Source organism: Topomyia yanbarensis, chromosome 3 (genome assembly GCF_030247195.1).
Source record: "Topomyia yanbarensis strain Yona2022 chromosome 3, ASM3024719v1, whole genome shotgun sequence".
NCBI classification, from domain to species: Eukaryota; Metazoa; Arthropoda; class Insecta; order Diptera; family Culicidae; genus Topomyia; species Topomyia yanbarensis.
The window spans coordinates 294,229,097-294,248,325 of NC_080672.1; positions in this window are offsets into that span (position 1 = coordinate 294,229,097).

Genomic DNA, 19,229 nt, shown 5'->3' on the forward strand with positions numbered 1-19,229 from the left:
AGAAGCTAACAAGGTCGTCTTCAATGAGCTCCTAAACCGTTTGTACAGAATTTATGTGCCCAGTGAAAAAGTAGAAATTGACGGAGTAATCCATCAATCTGATCTTGATTTTATTCGTGTCATTAACGACGGCATCGGAAAGTTCAAAGATCCACGTGTTCCATCGGTATCCATTCTCGAATGCCATCAACTTGCAGAATCAATCTTCAAAGGAAACTCTAAACAATATGCCCCTTCCAACTCGATCCGTGTAACTTTCTCAGGAACTATTCTCCCGGACTTTGTGCAAATAGATGGGGTTCTGATTCCGGTTCGATTATACTCTCCTAAATTGATGATCTGTAACAAATGCAAAAGGTACGGACACACAGAAGCGATGTGTGCCAACAAATTTAGATGTAGTTGTGGGCAAGTTCACAATGAAGATGAGTGCCAAATACAAGAAAAGGTCTGCCTGAATTGCCAAGGCGCTCATGCTTCGCAACGGGACTGTCCAGTGTATAAGCAAAGAGTTTCACTAGCTAGAGCACGGATAATCCAAAAATCTAAATTGAGCTACGCTGCTGCCATACAAACCAGTAATTCCGTCGATATTACTCACGAGAACCAGTTTAGCTCTCTCAGTGAGCTTTCAGATATTGACGAAGCAATCCCTCACAGTAGTTACGCAGAAACCCCCAAACGTAAAAAAGTTCAACGTATATCTCACCCTAAAAGAGTTAAACCTTGCCCAACTTCTCAATCTCTGTCCGCTAGATCACTCTCGTCGCAGCCATCTCATCTAAAGCTTTCCGCTACCTCGGGCTTTCAGTTTAATAAGAACGATTTCCCTAGCCTATCTAATGATACAAAAGAAAAAAATAAATTGGATAATCCGAAAAACCAAGAGACGGCTCCAGTGAAAAAGTTTACAATTTCTGATGTAATTAATTTCTTTGCAAATCTATTGAATTTAGACCCAACGTGGAAGTCCCTTCTGATCCAACTGTCACCCATTCTGAATACCTTTATCGAGAAGCTCATTTTATCTTGGCCACTCCTTGGATCTTTATTGACGATCGATGGATAGACACACCCGAAATAGAATGTTCACGATGCTCCAATGGAACAGTAGAAGTATAATTCCAAAATCTGCTAATTTACGTTCATTTATTCAAACATACGATATAGACTGCTTTGCCATATGCGAAACGATGCTAACACAAGATTTATTCTTTGACGTTCCGTCTTTCAATATCATCAGGTCGGATAGACAAATTCGAGCGGGAGGTGTTATGCTCGGTATCAAAAACTTATATTCATATCGTCGAATTAATCTTCCCAATATTCTACCCATCGAAGCTATAGCTTGTTCAGTGACGATTAAAAACGAACTGTTCAACATTGCTGCGGTATACATTCCACCATTACCTAACAAACTAGATCCTCAAAAGTTGAGAGAACTGATTGCGCGCCTTCCCCACCCAACATTCATACTTGGAGACTTCAATTCGCATGGATGTATGTGGGGAGAATCTACCGACGATGCTAGATCTAGGGTGATTTACGAGTTGCTAGACGATTACAACCTCTCTGTTCTCAATACAGGAGAGATAACACGAATAGCTTGTCCTCCAGCACGATGTAGCAGAGTTGATTTGTCTCTGTGTTCATCTACGATTGCTCTTAATTGCTCATGGAGCACACTTGATGATCCAGCGGGAAGCGATCATCTCCCTATTCTGTTAAAGTACGCAACCCACTCAAAAAATGAGTGCTATGTGTCATTTGATATGTGTAAAAATATAGATTGGGAAGCATATTCTGCTATTATTTTGGAAAACGTTGAAAGCTACAGGCCGGTTCACCCAAGTGAATTGTATTCGTTTATATCTCAGTTGATCGTGGATTCTGCCCTCCAAGCGCAGACCAAACCGATTCACCAATCTGGCTACAATCGTAAAGCGCCGACAATATGGTGGGATAAAGAATGCACAGATATTATTAAAATAAGATCGGAAGCGTTTGTAATATTTAGGAAAGAGGGTTTATTCGAACAGTTTCTAAAATATAAAGAAGCTGAGGCTAAAAGCAAGAAAATATTAAAAAGAAAAAAACGGGAATATAGGAAAAAATTTGTCCAATCATTGACTAGAGAAACAGCAATGTCCACACTGTGGTCTACTGCTCGGAAACTGCGAAATTTTCAGCCGGAACTTAGCAATCGCGAAGAATATAATTCTAATTGGATGGAGCAATTTGCAGACAATTTATGCCCTGCATTTGTTGCTGTAAATACCCCAATATTTCACAACTCCCATAAATCAATCTGCTCTCTGGACGATAAATTTACTGTTGGTGAATTAGAATGTGCATTGCATGATTGTAACAATTCCTCTCCTGGATTAGATAATATCCGCTTTTCACTTATAAAAAATCTACCGCTGCCCGCAAAACTAGTTTTGATAGACGCATTCAACTGGATGTTCTCGAATAACGTAGTACCGGAGGCTTGGAGACAGATTAAAATAGTTGCCATTGCCAAACCAGGGAAAGATGCCAACGATTTCACTTCATATCGCCCAATAGGTCTTATTTCATGTCTGCGTAAAACTTTAGAAAAAATGATTTTCACAAGACTTGAAAGCTGGGCCGAAAAGCACGGTTGTCTCTCTCCAACTCAGTACGGTTTTCGACAGACCCGTAGCACAAGAGATTGCCATGCCTTGTTAGCTACAGACATTCAACTGGCTTTCGAATCCAAGGAAGAATTGGCAGCAGTTTTCTTGGATATCAAAGGTGCCTACGACTCAGTGTTAATTGATGTGTTGTGTAAAAAACTTAATAACATCGGAGTTCCGCGGGCCATGAGTGGTTTTATATACAATCTTCTTTATACAAAACAGATGCATTTTGCTCATAACAACGAAATCAAGGCTTTTCGCACTAGTCATATGGGATTGACACAAGGGTCGACCCTTAGTCCTTTGCTATTCAATGTGTACACTAGTGATATCGATAGTTGTTTACAAAGTGATTGTGTTTTAGTGCAATATGCAGATGATTACTGTGTATGGGCCACGGGAAAGAAATGTGATGATATTAAACAACATCTACAGGAGAGCCTGAATAACATAGCTAGGTGGGCAGACCAGATTGGAGTTAGATTTTCAGTAGCCAAAACTGAAATGGTAGTTTTCTCGAGAAAACGTCCTGCTTCATCTATTCAATTATTCTTATATGATGTTGTGATCACGCAATCTTCAATTTTCAAGTATCTTGGTCTCTGGTTTGACTCCAAATGTACCTGGAAAGCTCATGTGGAATATTTGATGAGTAAATGTCAACGACGTACAAACTTTTTAAAAACAATTTCTAGCACATGGTGGGGTGCGCAACCCTCGGACATGATTATGTTGTACAAGACAACAATTCTTTCCGTCATAGAGTATGGATGTGTTGCGTTCCAAATGATGGCTAAAACTCATTTGGCAAAAATTGAACGTGTGCAATACCGTTGCCTGAGAATATGTCTAGGTTTGATGATTTCGACCCATACCATGTCTGTGGAGGTTATAGCTGGTGTCCCACCATTATTTATCCGTTTCTGTCAACTAAACTCTCGATATTTAATTTCCTGTCATGTCAGGTCCACAAAAATCATGGAAAGGCTTGATTTGCTTTTTGAGGTAAACCCACAATGCAAGTTTTTATTTGTCTATAGAGAATGTTTGTCCATTCCGTCATCAACATCTAGCCTAATGCATTATTATGATCTTTCCATACAATCTCGTACTTATGTAATCCCATCAGATACATCTCTTATTCGCGATATGAAATCCATTCCGGATCATATCCGTCCATCTCCAATAAAACTTTTGTGCGATGAAAAAATGTCTTCTTTCCCGCAAGAAAACATATTTTTCACAGACGGCTCGATGATAAACGACTCCACAGGCTTTGGAGTTTATAACAGCCAGCATGAAGCTTTCTTCAAACTGGAAAGCCCATGTTCTGTGTATTCAGCCGAACTAACTGCTATTCTGTATGTGTGCGAGTATATCCGGTCCCTTCCTCAAGGGAACTTTTTAATATGCTCAGATAGTTACAGCTCAATTAAAGCTTTGGAGTCGATAAAAATTAATAGCAAATCAGTGCAAGCTGTGATTAAAATACGAGAATCCGTCCACTACCTGTCTGAACACCAATCTAAAATATCTCTGCTATGGGTTCCAGCACATTCCAATATAAACGGTAATGAGCGTGCAGACTTGCTGGCTAAGAAAGGGGCTAGAGAAGGCAGTGTTTTTCATAGAGCAATAGAACCACAAGATTTCTTTCCTTTGGTCGATAAAATCGCAACCGAAAACTGGCAGCGAATGTGGACGGAAGGTGAATTAGGAAGGCACTGTCATAGCATTTTACCTACTGTGAATAGAACTCCATGGTTTTCCGGAAAAAACGTTGAGAGACCTTTTATAAAAAATATGTCCCGTTTAATTGCCAACCACTACACTCAAAATGCGCATCTTTTCAGAATAAACATCACGGATACAAATCTTTGCGAGTGCAGGAAGGGTTATGGTGACATAGACCATTTGATTTGGAACTGCGACCGATTCGATACTCCTAGGAATAATCTAGTACAAGACCTAATCAGCATTGGCCGAGAAACAAGTATACCGATTCGAAATGTGTTGGGGACAATGGACATACCGTATATGATGATGATAAACAATTTCCTCATGAATACTAAAACACAAATCTAACATAAGTCTAAAGAAGCTCATAACCTTACTGTTTAACTAAACTAACCTTTAATCAAAAATTCGAATTCTAACAATTTTCAAAAGATTTTATTTATTGTGCATTTGATATTCGGCTCTGTAATGGGAAACCAATGATCCTAATAAAATTATTTAAAAAAAAAAAAAAAAAAAAAAACAGCTTAACATGTATGCTACTTCATTTCGGTAATGTCGTTGACATTACCTACCCATCTTTCTAATCTAAAATAGAAAAACTGTTTTGAAAACCCAATAACCTAAGGCAATTTCAAGCTACAATTTTGTGAAATCTCGACAAAAAACAAAACCACATCTTTGTCCAACAAGCTTTTTGTCCCGTTGTTGTAGCGAATTATGCCTCCTTGATGTGGTGGAGTTTACCGCAGCGAAAGTGCGTTTTGCCTTGCCCATTTTTCAAAGTGTAATTTATAAAGATTTTGAAACATTCAAAATTTTACATGTTTTTGAACATTTTGCAAAGCGTTATGATGGCAATTACAGTGGGAAATGTTGGTAGAATGATATTTATTAGATTCTCCCAGTTAATGCTCTATAGCTAAACTATGATCATATTTCCTTGCAGGGCGCGTTTTACCCCATGTTTTCATAAATATTAATATACTCAAACCTTAACCAACGACAACGAATTCAGTACCAGGACATGACTTTTAATGGAGCTTTTCACTTGTGGAGTCGCGATATTCGCAAACAAAATAAGTAAAATGCACATTCAGTCATTTAGCCGCACATGAAATAAGCCGAGCTTAATGTGGATACAATTAATCTGGGTTGATGGATCGTTATTTAACTGTGTTTATAGCATGATGATATGTAAAACTTTTTTTCAGTTTACTCCGAGGACCGAGTATTTTAAGTTTACCCTGTTAGTGTAAAAATGCTCTATAAACTTGTAAATAAACTTTCGAAAGTAACTTGTATCAAATCATCAACAGAAAATCATAATATCAGCATTCAATAAGCCAATACCATCTTCTTTACCAAACGAAACTACTACTGCTTATCTAATCGTTAATCGCAATCGCACTTCCGATTGCCAGAGGAAAACATACCAAAGAGCACACGCTAGTTACAACTTCATTGTATATACCACAGCGCACTTTGAAACGCGCGCCGTGTTGAATTTATCTGTACACACATCTAACGCCACATATAATTTACAGAGCAAAACCACCCCATCGCCAATTCATTTATTCAGCTCCAAAAGCTTTCTGCTTTTTCTGTGGTGTGTCATCATTGTATTTTCCGTCTATGCATGAATCTGACACGAATGATATCAGCAGCGCCTGGCGGCAGTCATGAGATGCATCACCTAGCACCGAAGAATGCGAGCCGACATGAAACGCAGCAGCTGCTACTTTACAACGTCAGAACACAAACTAACGAATTTGTCTTATGTTCCCTTTTTATACGTGTCGCAGCTCATTTCTATGAAAAAGAGGCAGTCCTAGCAACGCTTGCTATTTGAGCGAATTTTACCGACCATTAATAATCAGAATAATCAGATCAGATAATTTCTACTTTCATAAAATCCATTATTTACGGTATTTTTAGTAATTGTACATCCTACAGAATTGGATACAAAATTGTTGTACATATTTCCAATCGGATAGCGCAATAATCTTATTTTTCCATTTAGTACAATGGCAGATATTCACGTTCAAAAATATTCTCCGGGTGAGAGATTTTAGTTCCAATTGTTCCTGATTTCTAACACGGAGCTTATCCGCAAATTAATCCATGGAGATGAATCCTAATAATCACCTTCTCTCCCGGTGTTGACATACAGTCTGCGGACATCTGATAAGAGGACTTGCTGAAACCGACTGAAATGACAATTCTTTCAGATCAAGATTTGCGGCTCGGTGCATGAAATTAGCGGGAACCAATCAGGAACGAGCTTCAGTCAGATGATTTGAAATCGGTTCATGTGTGTGTGTATGTGTGTATGTGTATGCTATCTTACATCCATCAGAAATGAAAATGATGGCCTCTGGTAGCAGCACGTATCGACACAAACTGATTCATCCACCAGTCGTGTACAGCTCACAAATACTTCTCGGTATTCTACAGCCGCGCCAAGCAACCAAATACGAATGTTGATAGAAACAAATCTGTAGCGGACCTACATTTAAAACTTTTCATCATTTAAGTGTTCGGTTGGTGCACCATATTGACGGCTCTGATCGAGATGAGCTGAAAATTTTCAACATTTTCGGTAATTTTTGAAAGATTTTTTAAAACACAGTATTTTTGGTAATAATGCATGTTATACATACTCCAAATTTTAATACTACATTGCGGAACATATTTTAGATAAAATTGCCGTAAATCTCAAATCATTCTATTAAGTATGATGGAAGTTATTAACGTTCAAAATCTGACGCCACTGCCACGGCCGATATTTTGAAACGGGACCTCCATATTGAAACGTTAAAAGAATTCTACTTCAAAAATACGATTGTAATTAAAAATAGCATATCACGATAAGACGAAGAGAAATTACGAATAGGGGAACATGGGGAGACTTTACCAAGCGCAGAATTCCATTTTTGGCTATGGCGTCTTCTAGTCGATTCTTAACATTTTTTCAAAAATATTTTTATACTTGTTTCGATCCATTAAGGTAATTTTAAAAGTTTGGAATGTAAAATCCTTTCCTTACAGAAAATATTACGTGATTATCAGGAATCAGAATATATTGGCTCAAATGGCACGTTCCCCGTACATAGTCGGGGATTTGTGCCTTGATTTGATGTAATTTTTTATCAAACTTTGTATGGACATATCTACTCGACTACCAATTACTATTAATGCACCATCTTAATCCTTGTGAAGCAGTGAATTGATTTTACATAAATTGGAACATTGAAATAGTTATTACTAGAATTTGCATGACATTGAACGCAATAACTTGACCAAGTGGCAATTAGCTGAATAAAGATACAAAATTCCTGATATTTATTATGCTTTGGTATCTACTGTTAATGTTAATCACGCCATAAAAAAAATTCCACCTCAAACATAAGTCTATATTTTAGTATTAGTAAACAAATTTAGCAATAGTAGGACTGACATGTGACATGTGTACATGCAATGCAAGCAGTACAGTTAATCCTTAAAAAGAAATGCATTAATAAAAATCGAAATTTATCAAATGCAACTATTTTATATTTTTTACTGCTACCTAAGGATCTCGACAATATGAAAAAAAAATAGTTACAGTATGTTTTATGTCATTATTTTTTGCCACGATTTTTCAAATTCTCTTGGTCAAGTCTCCCCGCAGTGGTTAGTTTTGACCAAAAAAACGATCACAGAAAAACGTTTGTAACTTTTCAAAAATTAAAATAAAAATTCTGCAAAAAATCATGAAGACGCACAATAACTTGGCACATTATATCTCAATGACTTTTGAGAGATTGAAGGTTTTTTTAGAGATTTTTGCAGTTTTAGCTGAAAACGTGGTCAAGTCTCCCCATGTTCTCCTACAGTACGAATCATAAACAATGAGTCACATTACTCCTTGTGTCAAATTCTAAAGTGAGCTCAGGAATAAAATATCACGATAACGTGCTACGAAAATCGTGACGAAGATCCTGAAATATCAAAAGATGTAACTAAGATTCGTAAGATCGTGAACACAATTCGCTCTACTTGTGACTGAAATATCACGATTACGTGAATATAAATCGCGAAAATCGTGGCTAAGCTTTCGGAATCATGAACAATAATCACACTACTCTGCCTCAGAAATCCAATAGTAAGCTCATGAATAAAATATCACAGTGACGTGATGAGAAATATGTAAAATCAATACGAAAATCGCGCCAAACCTCCTGAAATCAGGAACATTGTTTTTTTTATTTCGATTATAGAGGTTTTAACCTTAAGGTTCGCCTCTTCGGGTTAGAAAAATCTCTTATGAATACTTTCTAACCCTATGTGCGGGGTCGGGACTCGAACCCAGATGCGCTGCGTACAAGGCAATCGATTTACCAACTACGCTGCGCCCACTCCCGGAACATTGTTTCAATGTAGGTTCTTTTAGATAATATACTTTATACAAAACAGTGTATCCTCGAATTATGAACAAGAATCATAACAAAAAACTAAACGTGTCCAGGGAACAACCAAAAATTGGAATGTAAGGAATGTAACGCTGTGTAGGGGAACCCGGGTTGTGAAAAGAATTATCGGTCAAAGGTCTCAATTGTTAGTTTGAAAACTCAGTTACATTTTGGAGCCACGAAAATTCATTTGCACCACTCTATGGCAGCGCTAGGCGAGGATTTGCAAAACTCTACGTTTTTCCATCCTTTTACGATGTAGGGGTAACTCGGACTGTCAATTTTTTTGTTACAATGTTTCTTCAAAAAATGTTTCAAAGGTGGTTATGTTTACTTTTGAAACATTTTTCGAAGAAAGTCCTTAAGAAGCAAAAAAATAAAAAATAAATTACGTTAAAAAATTTAACGTGGTTAGTCACCGCTGTCGATTGGCACATCATGTATTTTCTTTGCTGTAGCGTGTGCAATCGTATACGTAGCCGCAAGCCGCTGAACGGTGGTTGATGGAATAGAGGGTCCGAATAGCCCCGTACACTAATTTTGCGCAAAAGTGGTGAGCGTCTTGAAAATACCTCTGTTTTACCTAAACAAAAATCATTCCATAAAATAGAAGCTTCAAGCTTTCCAAAACCTGTTAGTTTTTTACTTTTATTTGTTGTTTTAATCACGGTTTTACCATTATAATGATTGTTGTTTTGAGAATGGCGAAAAAATGAAACACGTTGTATCTCCTTTCTAAAAAAAGAATTAGATTCAGCTGTTAAAATTAATGTTTTAGAATCGCGGTTTCACGCATATGTACGACAGTCAGAAAGTCTTACAATTTTCTGAGAAATCGAGGGGGTCCGACTTAATCCAACAGTCTTAATAGCCCCGGGTTCCCCTACTTCTTTTTCTTGCGTATTCAAGAGACAAAATTGTGTTAAGAGTTACCGAGATAGAAATTTTTCTAGGATGAATCGAATTTTTAGCTCAATTTTCATACTTATGCCCAAATTACAGCTTTTGTAATTTTTTTTTAATTCGGGTGAGGGTTCTTTGGCGGTCAAAGCTATAATCTGTATAAGTTGTTCATCTTTGTCTTCTCTATAGAATGTTGTATTAATTATTGACTGCGCCGGTGGTTGAATGGTAAGCGTGACCGCCATCCCAGTTGGCCTGGGTTCACTTCCTGCCGAGGTCGTTGAGATTTTTCTGAGGTGAAAAAATCTGTGGTCACGTATTCCTTCGGAAGGGAAATAAAGCGGTTGGTCCCCGGTTCATGAGTTGATGGATCGATATCTAGTCCAGATAGTGGAGTCACCTCTCTGGCGTCGGTAAAGAAGAAGTAGAATGCAACTTCTATACATACTAACAAATATCCCCCTCCCGTGATACTTGTGGAGTGCGCAGTAGTATATACGGCCTCTAGAAAAAGCAAGTTTCAGACTAACCATTTCTTCCCTTTCCTTCCGCGATCTACGTTCGGGCGTGGCCGGCGCCGGTATTGATCAATAAACACTTTAGGATTACCAGAAGTTGCAGATTGAAAGATCTTTCGCTACTTCCAAGAATGATTATCTACTGATTCCCTGTGCAACTTCAGCTAGTTCAGATTGATAACGGAGTAGCAGCCAGGGGTGGTCGCACAAACTCAAGCTCTTTAGAATGTTGTATTAAATATATTTTTCAGACTCACCAGAGGATAAAAGTACGAATTTGAAGGAAACCCTATAGTACATTGTTTTCATACAAAATTAGCATCGTTTGTGCTTAAATATGTCCCAAAACATGTAACTCTGATTTCGCGTAGGAAACTTTTCAAGCTTGGTTCAATAGTGTTCTATTTTTCTGTACAATCCTTTGCCACCTTACAGCACGCGCGTCTCCTTTTCCTTTCACACAATTCACCACGAATTTATTGGCATATTAGAACCAGGGGCGGCGAAACACTTTACGCCCGAGTGGGTAGAAAGCATAGGGTGAGGGGTCCATTAGTAAGGATTTTTTCCCTTTTCGCAATGCACATGCTTACATTACATTCACATTAAATCACGTTCGTTTATGCAAATGGAATTGTGGTACATCGATGTTTTCAAATATGTGAAGTGCGAGATACATGCGTTGCACATCTAATTTTTTTTTTGAAATGGTTCAAAATTTCGAGTGGGTAATAGGGTGGGACAAAAAATAGATTCCAGCTTCGAGCGCCTTTTTGGGTACCATTTGGGTCCTAGAACATCTGTGCAAATTCTTAGCTTGATCCCTGAAACTATATTTTTGCGCCCACTGTTCAAAGTTTACATGGGATTTTATATGGGAAAATTAACTTTCACAAAATAATTCCTACAGGAGTCGCCCATTGCTTCCTAAAAATAAACCGTTATGTGGCTTTTGTAGGAAATTTAACACAGAAACAAAGTCTCGAAAACTACGAAACGATCTGACGCTTAAGAAAAAAGTTATTAAGCTGAAACCAATTGATGCTCTGACGATTGATAAAATATTCATTTTTTCTAGCACCACTGTTGTTGGTTGTCCAATTGTATGCAATTGTGTTTTGATATTCTCTTAATGTGTCTAAATCATTTTCCCATACTGTTTGGCCACTTCGCAAGAGTTTTGAGGGATAAATTGAGTCTTCTTTTGTATATAAAAAGAGAAAATTAAAAATTTTGTATATAATTCGACCATCAGCAGCAGTGATGCTATAAAAAGTAAAATTTTCATCATTCTTCAGGGCATCGGTTTTTGCTTAATAACTTTTTCCACAAGCATCAGATTGTTTTGCAGTCTTCTAGACTTTGTTTCCATGACGAATTTCCTATAAAAATCAGATATCCATTTATTTTTAGGAGGTAACGGGTGACTCTTGGAAGAATTAATTTGCAAAAGACGTTTTTCCCATACGAAATCCCATGTAAACTTTAAACCGTGGGCGCAAAAATATAGTTTCACCGATCGAACTAAAAATTTGCAGAGTTGTTCTGGGAGCTAAATGGGACCCAAAAAGTTACTCGGAGCGAAATTTTATTTTTTTCATATAACCATGTCCCACTCTAGTGGGTAATTACCCACTCGGTTATTTTCGAGTGAATAGTACTACCCATACTACCCACGCTTTCCGCCGGCCCTGTTTAGAACAATGTAAAAATTATCCTCTACCATGAGCGGATCCAGAAAGAATTTTCGGAGTTGGTCTGAAATTTCGATTTTTAAATGAACATTGTGCAATTCGTAATACATGTTAACCTTATTCAATGGAAAGCAGTTTTGGCGGTCAAATTTGGTTTGGAATGATTTTGAATTTGGAACTAATATAACACAGTGTTGGTAAGGATTTTTTCGGTGGGGGAAATGCCGATTTGATAGCAGTTGACTGCACAGCTTCAAAGCTGTAATATTATTCAGCAGGGTTATAAGTTAGGTTATACAATTCAACAAACAATTTCACCACTTACTTATAAGTGTTTCTACCCTCTTCTAATCCGAAAGATTCTATTCAAAGAGATCACGACTATAATGCTATAATTGAATAATAATTATTTTGTTCATATTGGTCACAGCACTACCTATGATCAATTAATGCTTAGATAAAAAGATGATATGAGCAAGATTATATTATAAAGAATTCTTGCTAACTAACCAGCGCACAGTGGCGTAACAATATCAAATCCATGGCCAAAATTATTTCGCGTGTTTTAGAGTAATCTATCAGCAGTTTGAGGAAACCTCGCATTGAGATTTAGTCTGTTTCAACTGTTTTCATAAATTAAAACATTTTGTTTCAAGTTCATTTTTTTCTGGTTTTCTTATAGTAGAAAAAAGTTATTGTAAATTCGGTAATAGAAATCTATCCAAGTGATTATCGTATTCAATCTGGATTATTCACGTTAACACTTGCAGTTCGGAGACAAGGAATTGGAATGAGAAGATTTCATAATTTGTTTGATGTTTCGCTTACGTTTCCAAGGTAACTTGTTACGTTTCATATAGAAAGGTTAGTGGAAGTTATATTTCACACTTTTTTATATGGCTATCGTGGTCATAATAGCTCAATTTGGTTAATGGGCGCAATCTAACAAAAAATAATTTGGGGACTCAATCAAATTATTCTTGTCATATAAGCTTGAGCTTGTGGGACCACCCCTGGCTGCTACTCGCTTATCGATCTGGACTAGCTGAAGTTGCACAGGGAATCAGTAGATAATTATGCTTGGGAGTAGCAAAACATCTTTCAATGTGCAACTCCTGGTAATCCTAAATTGTTTATTGATCAATACCGGTGCCGACCAGGACCTAACGTAGATCGCGGGAGGAAAGTGAAGGAATGGTTAGTCCGATACTTGCTTTTGCTAGAGGCCGTATATACTAAAGGGTGAACACGAAATTATTGCGACACCGAAAATGTCATGCCAATTTTCTTATAATGTTTTAAATCAAACCAAAATTTTAGGGTAGTTGTATACATATATTTACTTCAAAAATCAAAAGAAAAGTTAATCGATGGAGCCTTGAGTGTAAAATTGAACGAATTTTCGCTTGATGCCCTCCATCAAAGTCTTTACAGTGTCATCCGGTTCCAGTTTCTCAGTTTTTTTTCCATTTTCTTAACATGTCCTTCTCGTCTTTGACTGTCTTCTTGCTCTTCCGAAGTTCCCGCTTCATCATTGCCCAGTACTGCTCCACCGGGCGCAGCTCCGGACAGTTTGGCGGATTCATGTCCTTTGGAATAAAATGGACAGAATTGGCCTCATACCACTCTAGGACACTTTTAGAATAGTGGAAAGATGCCAAATCTGGCCAAAATAGCGGAGCTTCGTCGTGCTGCTGTAAGAACGGCAAAAGGCGCTTCTCGAGGCACTCAGATTTGTAGATCTCGCCATTTTCTGTGCCCTTTGTCACGAAAGGCTCACTCCTCAGTCCGCAAGAGCAGATGGCCTGCCAAATGAGATATTTGCAGGCGAACTTCGACATTTTCTTCTTCTTAAATTTGTCGTCCACATAGAACTTGCTTTTGCCGGTGAAAAACTCCAACCCTGGAATTTGCTTAAAATCGGCTTTTATATACGTTTCGTCGTCCATCACACAGCAGCCATATTTTTTCAGCATCTTCTCGTAGAGCTTCCGTGTTCGAGTTTTAGCCGTCAATTGTTGCCGCTCATCGCGGTTTGGGAAGTTCTGTACCTTGTATGTATATAGTCGACGTACGCTACGACGTAGCTCTGCGACATGCCGATCTTTTTAGCCAAATCACGGCTTGAGACGTTGGGATTTGCTTTAATCATCCGCTTCACTTTTCCCTCCGTCTTTTTGTTCTCCGGTCCCGGTTTTCTTCCAGAGCCTTTGCCGTGGTCCAACGTCAACCGCTCCTGGAACCGCTTTAACACTCTGGAGACGGTTGAATGGTGAATGTTCAACATTTTTTCCCAACCGAAGGTGTGACAGGTCAGGAAATTCCAGGTATTTGGAAAGAATTTGTTCTCTCGACTCGCGTTGGTTCACCTCCATTTTCGTTGAATCGAAAAACACGACTTCGAGTTTGACAGCATGTAAACAATACACATCAATGAGAAAGTGTGCAAAATTTGGTTGATTTTTACCCAATGGTAAAAAAGTTATGCCCTGTTGAATGTGTCGCAATAATTTCGTGTTCGCCCTTTACTTGCGCACTCCATAAGTACCACGGGAGGAGGATATTTGTTAGTAAGTATAGAAGTTAGATACTACTTCTTCTTTACCGACGCCAGAGAGGTGACTTCACTTCTGGACTAGATATCGATCCATTAACTCGTGGACCGGGGATCAATGGCTTTACTTCCCTTCCGAAGGAAGACGTGACCACAGATTTTTTCACTTCAGAAAAATCTCAAGGACCTTGGCTGGAATTGAACCCAGGCCGACTGGAATGAGTAGCGGTCCCGCTTACCACTCAACCACCGGCGCCGTCTCAAATTATTCTTTTCATATAAGATCTTTTAAATAGCCCCAATACTGATTTTTTTAATTGTATTCTCTTAAATTTGAGCTAAAAACATGACATTTTCAAACAGCTGTAAAAAACCGAATGGGGTTAATTGGGAATGTTTTCTTCGTGGAACAGTGAGAGGACACTCTAAATAATCTTCTCCTTTTAACAGATTTACCCGACATTGCCCGACAAGATACAATTTTTACTAAAGAATATGTGGATAATTGAAAAAGTGAGCACTTTTATAAAACCTACCCAAAAATGACAAAGAAAAGCTAAAATTTACCCCAATTGTTTGTAATTGCTGGAGTTTGTTATGAAAAGCACGATTTTGATTTATATATTGACTTTGGGTAATTAGTTTTTGAGCAATCTAAAAAATTGAGATATAATGGCTTTCAAGCTAATAAAATGTGTAAAAAAAATCACTGATTTCAAATTATTGCATGCAAAAATTATCAAACGAAAACGCTTTTCTTTTTAAGCAAAACGTTAGAGTATGTTTCGAAGAACAATTTAAGCTGAAAATATGGACAAATAAACTAACACTATTTTTTCTATTTTGGCCAGGATTTGAAGTTAGTTACGCCTCTGTGCAGCGGGCACGTTATCAATCCTTCTCGTCTCAGTGAACGGTGACAGTTGGGCTTGTCATTCTGGGTGCGCGTCCGGAACTCACTCCACTGTTGTCAGCTGATAGCCCAGTGGTCTCGCCAACACACAGAATCTAATTTAAAATTTCTCAACAATTTAAAAAACTTCGTCTCCAGACCCTCAAGACCCTCCACCGGGATCTGCCACAGACCCCTGCACTGGTAGGTATTGTATCCAGAATTCGTGTATAGGTTTATTTTATATCAAGATATAATAGGTTTGTTCCAGTACCAGGAGAAACTGGAGTGCTCCGGAGCAAACATGAAGAAAATCTTTTCTTCTTCTTGTAGCAAACCGGAGTAAAAAGGAGCAATTGTTTTTGGCTCCTGTTTGCTCCGGAGCAACTTCCGTGTACTGAAACAAACCTAATATCACCAACAGCAGCAAGAAATAATTTTGATCAAGATAGGACCCTTGTTACTTCTGTGTGCTATGCATTGAATAGAAACATCAGTCAAAGCTCCATCGAGTAGTTTCAAGTGGATAGGATGAATATGGCGAATGTATTGCTACTGCCAAGCAGTCGGAAACACAACATAGGGTTGATAAACCATTATTCATTAGTAATGAATAATGGCTTATCAACCCTACGCTGTGTTTCTGACTGGTAAGGTAACAACGCGCCATCCATCATCACAGTCGAAGCGGTAGCGCTACTAAACCAAACTGTCCAATTGCCGCAGAACATAATTTAAGTTAATAGCTTTTGGCTGAGTAGTGGGTGGGTGCTGGCAGGGTTCAGCTTGCAATGTCCAGAACAAATTTTTCCGCGATTCTCCCACACTTCACCGTCGGTGTTGAAGTGACGGCTTTTCACAGGCAATTACCATTTAACACGGTTTTTGGAGTGACAGAGAGTGGCTCCCTGTTAGAGAGTTGGGTTTGGCGGCCCTTCCAATAGAGCATGGACAATTGGGCATATATAATGGAGTGATTAGTTTGATTACAATAGAATCTGGCTGGGTTGGTTTGGGAAATTGCATGCTTGCAGTTCGTATTTGTTCGAGGTGTGTGACTTGTGGACCAGCCAGCAGCGTGGAGTAGGTAAACAAGTGACAAAAGCAACATAGCAGCTTAGCTCTGCAATGACTCCCGCTGCATATATTCGCTGCCATTGCTGCCTGCCAGCACTGGTAGCATAGCTAATTACTATTTGAAGTGGTGCCGATTGTTGAGCTTTATGCTGCTGCCGCGTTTATAATCGTCAAATTACTTTTAGGTATATGGTATGTCAAATTATACACACACGTACTAATCGTATACACTTAGAACATGGCGTCATGTCATGAGAGCAACGGCTCGCTCAGATTCATAATTATTGCTACTTATCAGAAGCGGAAGGTAGGTGGACGCGATGGTTAATCTGTCTGAACTTTGCGGGAAGTTTTCCCTGGCAGTCTGCGCGTTAACACTAAAGATTGATTTAATCTTTCGGTTGAGCTGAACATTTTCCGTCAGTGCTAATCATTTTTATTTTGACAGTATCATACTGGTTTATCAAGATAGTTACTGCTCATTGCCGCCGCTTTACAAATGCATCATTGTCATGCAAACTTGTGTTAAGCAAGTAGTCGAGTAGCAGCTCAGAGTTGTGTAGGAGTAGGTACGGCACGGTTATTAAGTATCAATTTACATTATAATTGAGACTTTTTTGCTTTACGTCAGAGAGCGAGCAGAGGTGCTTAAACTTAACCTCCATAGCCAGGGCACAGGAGGACATACTTTTACCACACCACATGAAACTTTCCTAATACGTACTTCTCAAAAATTTCCTTCTTTCTTCAAGACTCAAAATGATTTGTTGTTTAAGGGGTTATTTACAAAGTTGGAATTCTAAAAAAATATTTGGAAAGCCGTTAGGTCGAATGCTGTAAGGCCGAACGCCGTTAGGCCAAATGGGTCACTAGGCCGAACGCCATACGGCCGAATGGGCCATTAAGCCGAATGGGTCATTAGGCCGAATGAGTCATTAGGCCGAATGGGTCATTAGGCCGAATGGGTCATTAGGTCGAATGGATCATCAAGCCGAATGGGTCGTTAGGCGGAACGGGTCATTAGGCTGAATGGAGCAGTAGGGTTGAATGGCCCATTAGACCGTATGTATCATTACGCTAAATGTCATTTGATTAAAAGCATCGTTTTTATTTATTTATTAACAGATTAAGGCCGAAGTGGCCTGTGCCGTATACAAAAGATTCCTCCATTCCACTCGGTCCATGGCCGCGCGTCGCCAGCCACGCAGTCTGCGAAGGGTCCGCAAATCGTCTTCCACCTGGTCGATCCATCGTGCTCGCTGCGCGCCACGTCTTCTTGTACCGGTCGGATTGCAATTGAGAACCGTTTTCACTGGGCTATTGTCCGACATTCTGGCTACGTGCCCGGCCCACCGTAGTCGTCCGATTTTCGCGGTATGACAGATAGGCGGCTCCCCCAACAGCTGATGCAACTCATGGTTCATTCGCCGTCTCCATGTGCCGTCTTCCATTTGCACTCCACCGTAGATGGTACGCAGCATTTTCCGTTCGAAGACACCAAGTGCACGTTGGTCCTCCACGAGCATGGTCCAGGTCTCGTGCCCGTAGAGAACTACCGGTCTAATCAGTGTCTTGTAGATGGTCAACTTCGTACGACGGCGAACTCTGTTCGACCGAAGTGTCTTGCGGAGGCCAAAGTAAGCACGATTTCCTGCCACGATGCGTCTACGAATCTCTCTGCTGGTATCATTGTCGGCGGTCACCAGTGAGCCCAAGTACACGAACTCTTCAACCACCTCGATTTCGTCGCCACCGATGCAAACTCGAAGCGGGCGGTTCTCATTCTCTTCTCGTGAACCTCTTCCTATCATGTACTTTGTCTTCGACGTGTTGATGGCAAGTCCGACGCGCTTGGCTTCTCTTTTCAGTCTGATGTAGGCTTCCTCCATCTTCTCAAAGTTTCGTGCAATAATATCAATGTCATCGGCGAAGCCAAGTAGCTGAACGGACTTTGTGAAAATCGTACCACTCGTGTCGATCCCTGCTCTTCTTATTACACCTTCCAGCGCGATGTTGAATAACAGACACGAGAGACCATCACCTTGCCGTAACCCTCTGCGTGATTCGAAGGGACTCGAGAGCGTCCCTGAGACACGTACTACGTACATCACCCGATCCATCGTCGCCTTCACTAATCGCGTCAGTTTGTTCGGGAATCCGTACTCGTGCGTAATCTGCCATAGCTGGTCTCGATCGATAGTGTCGTATGCGGCTTTGAAGTCGATGAACAAATGATGTGTGGGCACATTGTACTCGCGGCATTTTTGCAGTACTTGACGAAGAGCGAACACCTGGTCCGTGGTAGATCGTTCGCTCATGAAACCCGCCTGGTACTGCCCCACGAACTCTCTTGCAATTGGTGATAGTCGACGGCATAGTATTTGGGAGAGTACCTTGTAGGCGGCGTTCAGCAGGGTGATTGCTCGGTAATTACAGCAATCCAGCTTGTCGCCCTTTTTGTAGATAGGACACACGACACCTTCCATCCACTCCTCCGGTAAAATCTCCTCCTCCCAAATCTTGGTAATCACCCAGTGCAGCGCTTTAGCCAGTGGCTCGCCACCGTGTTTTAGTAGCTCGCTTGGTATCTGGTCAACCCCAGCGGCTTTATTATTTTTGAGCCGGCTAATCTCCTCCTGGATTTCTTGGAGATCCGGAGCCGGTAGTGTAATGTCTTCCGCGAGTGCTCCCAGGTGCGTTACCGTGCCATCCTCGTCGTCTGCTGCATCGCCGTTCA